Source organism: Penaeus japonicus, unplaced genomic scaffold (assembly GCF_977035675.1).
Source record: "Penaeus japonicus unplaced genomic scaffold, GWHDUDI00000001_assembly GWHDUDI00000042, whole genome shotgun sequence".
Taxonomy (NCBI): domain Eukaryota; kingdom Metazoa; phylum Arthropoda; class Malacostraca; order Decapoda; family Penaeidae; genus Penaeus; species Penaeus japonicus.
Genome location: NW_028234444.1, coordinates 17,541,195 through 17,551,194, shown reverse-complemented (window position 1 = coordinate 17,551,194; position 10,000 = coordinate 17,541,195). Strand labels below are relative to the sequence as shown.

At 29.4% G+C, this 10,000-nt stretch overlaps 1 protein-coding gene across 1 annotated transcript in view; it reads left to right on the top strand.

Moving 5' to 3' along the window:
- The window catches only part of LOC122245659 (larval cuticle protein A2B-like), a 1,219-nt gene extending 1,148 nt beyond the window's left edge, over nucleotides 1-71 (top strand). Inside the window, exon 3 of the mRNA XM_043003585.2 lies at nucleotides 1-71. This exon is cut by the window's left edge and continues 322 nt beyond it. The gene's annotated coding sequence lies outside the window, so the exon portion shown is untranslated.
- Nucleotides 72-10,000: the final 9,929 nt, after the last annotated feature.

Genomic DNA, 10,000 nt, shown 5'->3' with positions numbered 1-10,000 from the left:
ACGTCACTGATTCCATTTCATTTTTGGTTCATCATCATCAACCATACATCTCCTTATTGTTATTTTGTGTGATTATAACAATAAATATGACCTGTGTTTCATTGTTCTATTGTTTGCCCCAAAATGAGTTTTTCATATGATTCAGACTTTTCCAGCTGAATTAAATTTTCATGTCTGTTTACAACACACACACACACACACACACACACACACACACACACACACACACACACATATATATATATATATATATATATATATATATATATATATATATATACATATATACACACACATGTACATGTACATATAAGTATATATATGTACACACACACACATATATACATATATATATGTAAATATATATATTTATATATATATATATATATATATATACTATATATATATATATATAGACACTCACACACAAACACAGACACACATACACGCACACACACACACACACGCACACACACACACATATATATATATATATATAATATATATATAATATATATATATATATACTCATACACACACACATATATATATATATATATATATATATATATATATATATATATATACATATATATATAATATATATATATATATATATATATATATATATATGTATATGAGTATATATATATATATGTATATATATATATATATAGATATATATATATATATATATATATATATATATATATATATATACATACACACATCTATCTATCTATCTATCTATTTATATATAGATATATAAATATATATATATATACATATATATACACCCATATACAAACATATATATATATATATACATCTATCTGTCTATTTATCTCTCTCTCTCTCTCTCTCTCTCTCTCTCTCTCTCTATATATATATATATATATATTTATATATATATATATATATATATATTTATATTTATATATATATATATGAGAAAAAATACTAGAACACTATTTTTCAAGTTGTGTCCTTCCCGATAAGAGATATCCAGCCAGCAAGGTCATTTTTTTCTTCCTGGTCATCTATTTTTTTTCTTTCTTTCTTTCTTACCGTTATTTTTTTTCTTCTTAGTTCCGCGTTTATTTCTTTATATTTTTTTAACTTTTTCGTTTTCTCGTCTTCCTACTTTTTCATATATAAATATATTTTTTTCTATTTTTTTATTTTTTTTATTTCTATCTCGTTGATCTTTTCTTTCTTTCTTTCTTCTTGTTTATCTTTTCTTTTTTTATTTCTTCATTTATATTTTTTCCCTCTTACTTCCTCGTTTATCTCTTTTTCTTCTTACTCCTTCGTTTATCTATTTTTCTTCTTATTCCTTCGTTTATCTTTTTCCCTATTACTTCCTCGTTTATCTCTCTTTCTTCTTAGTTCTTCGTTAACATTTTTCCTTTCTTTTCTTCTTACTTCCTTTGTATCGTGTATCTTTTTTCTTCTTCTTCCTTTTTCCTTTTCTATTTTTTCTTCTTCCTCGTTTTAACTTCATTCTTTTCCGTTAATATTTTTCTTCTTCTTCGTTTATCTGTTTGTATGTTTTTTTCTTCATTTATCCTATTTTTCTTCTTTTCTTCCTACTGCCACGTTTATCTTCTTTTTTTCCTACTTCCTAGTTTATCGTTCTTACTTCTTCCTTCCTTCTTACTTCCACATTTATCCTTCCTTTCTACCTTGCTTCTTACCTCTTCATTTATCCCATTTCTTCTTCTTTTCTTCTTTACTTCTTGGTTATTCTTTTCTCTTCTTATCACCTCGTTTATTCTGTCCTTACTTCCTCATTTATCTCGAGTTCGTGAACCTTCCTTTCTTCCTTGCTCCTTACCTCCTCATTTATCCTTTTTCTTCTTTACTTCCTGGTTATTCTTTTTTCTTCTTATTACCTCGTTTATTTTGTTCTTACTTCCTCATTTATCTCGAGTTCGTGAACCACATCTTGACAAGTAACCATGATGTAATCCACACACCTATCCCTCTGCTATCCATCTATCCATCTCATCCGCTTATAAGGTGACTATCCATTAAGGTTGATAATAGATAGCTAGATAGATAGATAGATAATCGACTTTTTTCTTTTATAAAAAGGCATTTAATATAAAAGATATAGATAAAAAAGGAAAAAAGAGAGAAAAATATATGTGTATATTAGGTTTGATATAATTTCCTAATTTGATTATATATATATATATATATATATATATATATATATATATATATTGGATTTCTCTTATCTGAATAGATAAGAGTAAAAGAGGATATTTGAGAACGTCTACTCGGTGTATGTTAAAAAGAACTATTATTCTGAATAGTTTTGAAAACAAATATCAAGCATACTATTTTTATAGATGTATAAATCCATACATAAAACTATTAAGAGGCTACTATCAAATTTATCAGATACTTTTTTCTCTCTCTCCATTGGATAACTTCATTCTCAGTAAAAAAAAAAAAAAAAAAAAAAAAAAAAAAAAAAAAAAAAATTGCTGAATCACATCCACTTGCATAGATTTGCCAATGCAACACCGCGAATCCACAAGAGAGAGTTTTGGCGCGAGTATATAAGCCTCAGCTCGCCATCAGCGACATCATTCCCTCCGCCGCCATGTCTCTCAAGGTAGGCTCGTGGACTAGCTCTCACGAGGCTATAAAGTGATTCGTTGTTGAGTGAACAGTGCAAATGTGATGGCTATTTTGTGAGCTTTGTGAATTTATGTATGTATGTATGAATGTATATATATATATATATATATATATATATATATATATTTATATATATGTATATATATGTATATATATATATATATATATATATATATATATATATATATATTTATATACATATATATGTATATATGTATATATGTATATATATATATATATATATATATATATATATATATATATATGTGTGTGTGTGTGTGTGTGTGTGTGTGTGTGTGTGTGTGTGTGTGTGTGTGTGTGTGTGTGTATGTATATATACATACATACATATATATATATATATATATATATATATATATATATATATGTGTGTGTATATATATATACACATATATATACATATACATACATACATATATAAATATATATATATATATATATATATATATATATATATATATACATATATATATATATATATATGTACACACACACACACACACACACACACACACACATATATATATATATATATATATATATATATATATATATATATATATATACATATATATACATATATATATAAATATACAAGTGTGTGTGGTCTGCAAACACACACACACAGAAATACATATATAGGTGTAAATATACGTATATATATATATATATATATGTATGTATATATGTATATATAATATGCATATAAATATATAAATGGATAGATAGATAGATAGATAGGGAGAGAGATAGAAAGAGAGAGAGAGATGTATATACATGAATATATATACATATACATTATATATATATTATATCTATATATATATATATATATATATATATATATATATATTATATATATATGTATATATATATACATATATATATATATGTATATATAATATATATATATATATATATATATATATATGTATATATTATACATATTTATATATAGATATATTTATATATATATATATATATATATATATATATATGCATATATACATATATATACATATATATGTGTATATATATAGAGAGAGAGAGAGAGTGTGTGTGTGTGTGTGCGTGCGTGTGTGTGTGTTTTTAGGTACACATACAAATATGAATATACATATATATACATATATATATATATATATATATATATATATATATGTTCATATATATACAAATATGTGCATATCTATACAGTATAGATTAAGACCCCAAGTTGAAAAATCTATCCTGTTGCAGAAAAAATTACGAATAGTCGAAAGTACACCTATAGTGATTTAATTCCAATTTCAGATCGCTGTCATCGCGTGCTTGGCTGTGTTGGCCATAGGTGATCAGTCACCTTACCCTCCCCCTCCCCCTCCTGCCCCCTACCACCCTCCCCCACCGGCCTACCACAGCGAACCAGAATACCCTGATGTGAGTTTTTTTTTCTCTCTCTCTCTTCCTTTTATACCTGTTTGTTAAATATTTTCATGCTTAAAAGTAGCTTTAGGTACAATACTTTCCTACCATATCTTTGGGTCTTTTTATGTATTTTATATTTTAAGTTTTAATATCTTATATTCTATTTCATATTTATATTATATTTGTATATCTATATTTTATTTATATATCATTTCAGAGTCATATCTTATTTATATTTCAATTCATATTTATATTTTATTTATATGTTTATATTTCATGTATGTTTTATTTCATATTTTTGTATTTCATATTTCATATTTTATGTATTTCATATATCATATATTATATATATATATATATATATATATATATATATATATATATGTATATATATATATATATATATATTATATATATACATATATATGTATATATCTGTATATATATACATATTTTGATATATATATAATCTTTATATTGTTTTTTTTTCTTTTTTTGGGTGTGTCTTTTATGTATTCTGCTTCCATTGATGTTTGTAAAATGAGTTGCTGAGATATCATTGCCAGCCTGATATATACTTTTCTGACGCCACCCACACAGGTCCCCCCGAGGTACAACTACAACTACGGTGTCGCCGACGGCTACTCCGGCGTCAACCTCGGCCACTCGGAGTCCCGCGACGGCTACAAGACCGAGGGCAGCTACACCGTGGACCTCCCCGACGGCCGCAAGCAGATCGTCAAATACGTGGACAACGGCGACGGTCTCGTAGCTGAGGTCACCTACGAGGGCGAGGCTCAGTACCCCGACCACCCACCTGCCTATGGACCCGCCCCCGCCTACCCTGCACCTCATGCATAAAGATTAATTACGAACGCCAGATTTTATATCCAATTATTTCCAAGTTCACTTTAGTGCCATTGCTTATGTTTTTTTTTTTTTTTGTTTTTTGTATGCGGTATCAATAAATGTTTACATACGTAACATTACCATTTTGTTTGTCCATACGACAGTCAAGTTCCCTATTTATATAGATATATATATATTTTTTATTGCTATTATTATTATTTTATTATTATTATTATCATTATTATTATTTTATTTATTATTATTTTTTTTTTTGAACGAGTTTCCAGTCCTTTACCTTTCATGCAATCATTGCAGAGTGAAAGTCATGCTTCCCTCCATTCATGTATTTGTTTGTCAGTGTAATTCAAAATGAGAATTTAAAATATTTCATGTTAGCGGGACTTCATGAGTGTATGTGTATATATACTTTATATATGTGTGAGTGTGTGTGGATAAGTATAGCCTATATCTGTACCTATATTCATGTATATCTGGCTGTCTGCATTTAGACCGCTAGTGTGTATGTTGCATTATTGTGCAAATTTTATTTTCAAGCAACCAACACAAAACATTTCCTAATGATTAGGATATGCATTTTGACCTCTTACATACTACAATGATAAAAAAGAAAAATTGCAGTACATAATGAAACACATCAATTTAGGGCTGAATATAGAGGATCAAGGTAGTTCTGCAAATACTTATCCTTTCCAACACTAAAAAATGCTTGTCTCTATATTGTGTGCAGCCTTTTTGCTATTCATATTGAGCACTGTTCTATAAGCCGGGGTTCTGCAAAGTACGGGTCGCGACCCAGCAATGGGCAGCAAGCCCATGTTCAGTGGGTCGCCGCTTTCAACATAGTAGGTTATACATACATACATACGTTCATATATATATATATATATATATATATATATATATATATATATATATATGTGTGTGTGTGTGTGTGTGTGTGTGTGTGTGTGTGTGTGTGGGTGATTATGCAAGAAAAGAATATGCTTGCATATATATTTATTTACACATGTACACACACATCTTTATATTCATATGTATGTATATATATGCATGCATATATATATATATATATATATATATATATATATATATATATATATATATATATATATATGTATATATATATATATATATATATATATATATATATACAAATATGTATATATATAATCATATATATATATATATATATATATTCATATATATATACATATATATATATATATATATATATATATATATATATATATTATATATATATTCATATATATATATATATATATATATATATACACATGTATATGAATTGATATCGAGTTGAGGGAAAGGTACAATAGGACGGACATACTTGGTCGTGAAGGTAGTGAACAAAGTCAAACTGGATCGTGACGAAAAAAGTTTGAAGACCTTTTGCTCTAAGCCACCACTGGCCTCCACCCTCCGGCGTTGTTTACACTTGCCTGTTCCCGATTTCCTCCTTAGTTCGGACTGTTTTTTTATGAAAGAGAGCCGCTTAAATAAGTTAAAGATTTGTTCTACTATTATTGCAGTATATAATTAAAGAATAGAAGCAATTCTATTGTCTATTCTCATAGTATCGCGAATCCAAGATTGACAATGTTCATCTTCAATATTTATCTACCTTCGTTTATCAATGATGTTAAGGTTAATGATCTCTCATTTATCTACATATTGTCTCTGTAAAAAATAGTGTTGTGTAAAAGAGAAATAGGAACTTATGACAATTATCCTTAAGGTTCTGATGACTTTAGAAGATTCCAGGAACTTCATTCATCACACTTGTCTTTCCGAACCATAGCTGGAATTTGAAGTCTGGTTCCGAAGCCAGGTAAGGGTAGTGAAACCGCGACTAAAGTAAGAAGAACATGAGTGAAAAATACACAAATAAAGACAGAAAGTAATATACAATTGGGGAAATTTAATCAAGCTTCTCATCCGACTCTCTGACCTTGTCTCTTTACCCATGACCTGACCTAGACATTGCTCTGCAATTGGTCCTATATTCTATTTTCACGTTCCTATCAATAGTCGTCCTTTACATCCATCCTCACTCCAGAACAATAACGTCAACTTCATGATCACATGCACAAGAGACAAAGATAGAAAGTTGAAAAAGCAGCAGACGCATCGAAGTGAGTGTCCCGTTCAACTAACAGATGGCGCTGTCATCACCCAAGGCTTGCTGGCTATCCTCGTCAGGTGCGTGCAGGTGAATGATCAATTTCGGTCCAATTCATACTTTCCCTTCACTAAGAAGAGGGAATAGTGAATGAGGGATTTCAGGTCCTTTGGGAAGAGTATGGATAGAGAATAATGAATGACTTCAATAAAGAAGGATAGATGTATGGGATAGGATAGATGGTGTTTATAGAGGTATGTGAAGGAGGAAATCGATTGAAAAGAACTGATTTTAAGGGTAGCAGTAATGCGAGGAAATATTTTTTGCATGTCGGTTAATGATAACAGGAATCTCAATAATGATAATGACAGTAGTTTAGATGCATACAGGTATATGTATGCGCATACCATACATATATGCACAGACGCACACTTAAAAAAAAAAACGTAATACATATAACGGCATACGAAATGTAGTTTGGTTATCATACATGAATATATATATATATATATATATATATATATATATATACATATATATACATATATATATATATATATATATATATATATATATATATATATATATATATATATATATATATATATACATGCATACATATATATATATATATATATATATATATATATATATATATATATATATGTACATACATAAATATATATATATATATATATGTATATACACACACACACACACACACACACACACACACACATATATATATATATATATATATATATATATATATATATATATATATATATATATATACATATATATATATGCACACACACACATGTATATCTATCTCTATCTATCTATCTATCTACATACATACACACATATGTGTGTATGTATACAGACACAGAATTGCTTTCCTTTCTTCATATAATTCAACGCTAAGAATATCCTAATAAAGCCAGCCGGTGTTGCAAGAAAGCGAAAGTCCTCTTGTGACTATATATACCTTCAGCTCGTCTCCTGTGACATCATTCCCTCCGCCGCCATGTCTCTCAAGGTAGGCTCGCGGACTAGCTCTACCGGTGTTATTAAGTGACTCGTTGCTGAGTGAACAGTGGAAATAGGATGGCTGTTGTGAAAGCTTGATATTAGTGATATACGTGATATACACAAACACATCTACAAAAAAAAGCGTATATATATGTGTGTGTGTGTATACATATGTATATATGTATATATATGTTTACATATATATATACATACACACACACACACACATATATATATATATATATATATATATATATATATATATATATATATCGATGCATGAATAAGCAAAAAACAAGCACTATATCTTACTGTGTCATTTCGAGATTTGCAAATGAAACGCTGATTTTCAATCGATTTCCAGATCGCCTTTATCGCGTGCCTGGCTGCAGTGGCCATAGCTGATCAGTTTCCTCACCCTCCCCCTCCTCCTCCTTACCACCCTCCCCCTCCTCCTCCCTACCACCCTCCCCAACCAGCCTACCACAGCGAACCAGATTATCCTGATGTAAGCCTCTTCCTTCTTTTATGTCTCTCTGAAATACCTCGATTACTTAATGTGGCTTCAGATGCGTTAGTTACCAATTGCATTGTGTCTTAACTATTTTCCTTTTTAAGTTTCATTTTTTGTAAGGTTTATTGAAAGAAAAATATCCTTCTAATACAATATGCTACTAAAATAGTACCTTCGAGGAAAATGAGTCAGCATAAGATAACATTGGTCTGATGTTCGATAATCATAGATGTTTAAGAAATTAAAGACACCCTTACAATACAATATGTTCCTGAGATAATGCTGCCAGTATAAAATCACCTTTTCTGACGCCACCCACACAGGTCCCCCCGAGGTACAACTACAACTACGGTGTCGCCGACGGCTACTCCGGCGTCAACCTCGGCCACTCGGAGTCCCGCGACGGCTACAAGACCGAGGGCAGCTACACCGTGGACCTCCCCGACGGCCGCAAGCAGGTCGTCAATTACGTGGACAACGGCGACGGTCTCGTAGCTGAGGTCACCTACGAGGGCGAGGCTCAGTACCCCGACCACCCACCTGCCTATAGACCCGCCCCCGCCTACCCTGCACCCCATTAAGAATCTCTTGGAAATGTTACTCATTGTACCCAATTATTTCCTAGTCATTGGATCTTAATTCTTCACGTTCCATCATCATCAAAAAACTGTTTGTTATGAATTTGAGGAATGTTTATCAATAAAATTTATTTGTATAATGAATAATATTTGAAGTTAAATTGAGATTGAAAAAAAGGAAAAATAGCAATCATAAAATCCTATAAAAATGGTCAGATAATATTGCAAACAGATATTGCATGACTATGATAAGACACTTGTTGGTAAATCGATTGCTAAAATATCAGGAGAATAATTCGCTGGTGAAGTGATCAAGCACGAAAATTTTATCTAAATATCAACAATATGAAACAGAAAAAAAATACTGGATATAAAGTCATATCGAAATTCTCAGAATAGTTGAATTAGCTGCACCTTTGCCGCATTATATATATATATATATATATATATATATATATATATATATATATATATATGCATATCATACTAGCATCATTTTACTTTAGAAAAAGTATGTCTTTACTGCTTTATAAGGGAGTAGTTTATAAAAAGGCATTGATAAACTTATACATATAATGTTTACAATATTATTTTCCTTATTCACAACATTTTTCCTTGCTGACCGTTTCTTCATTCTTCAAATACCTCGATACATTCATGGTAATTCTTAGTAGTTCAATACATTCATTTACAAAAGGAATCAAAATAGAGTTGGACTGTAAGGAAGGAATATATCTTCACAATTTCATTTATAGATTTTAAGAAACTAATGATGTTCAGTCT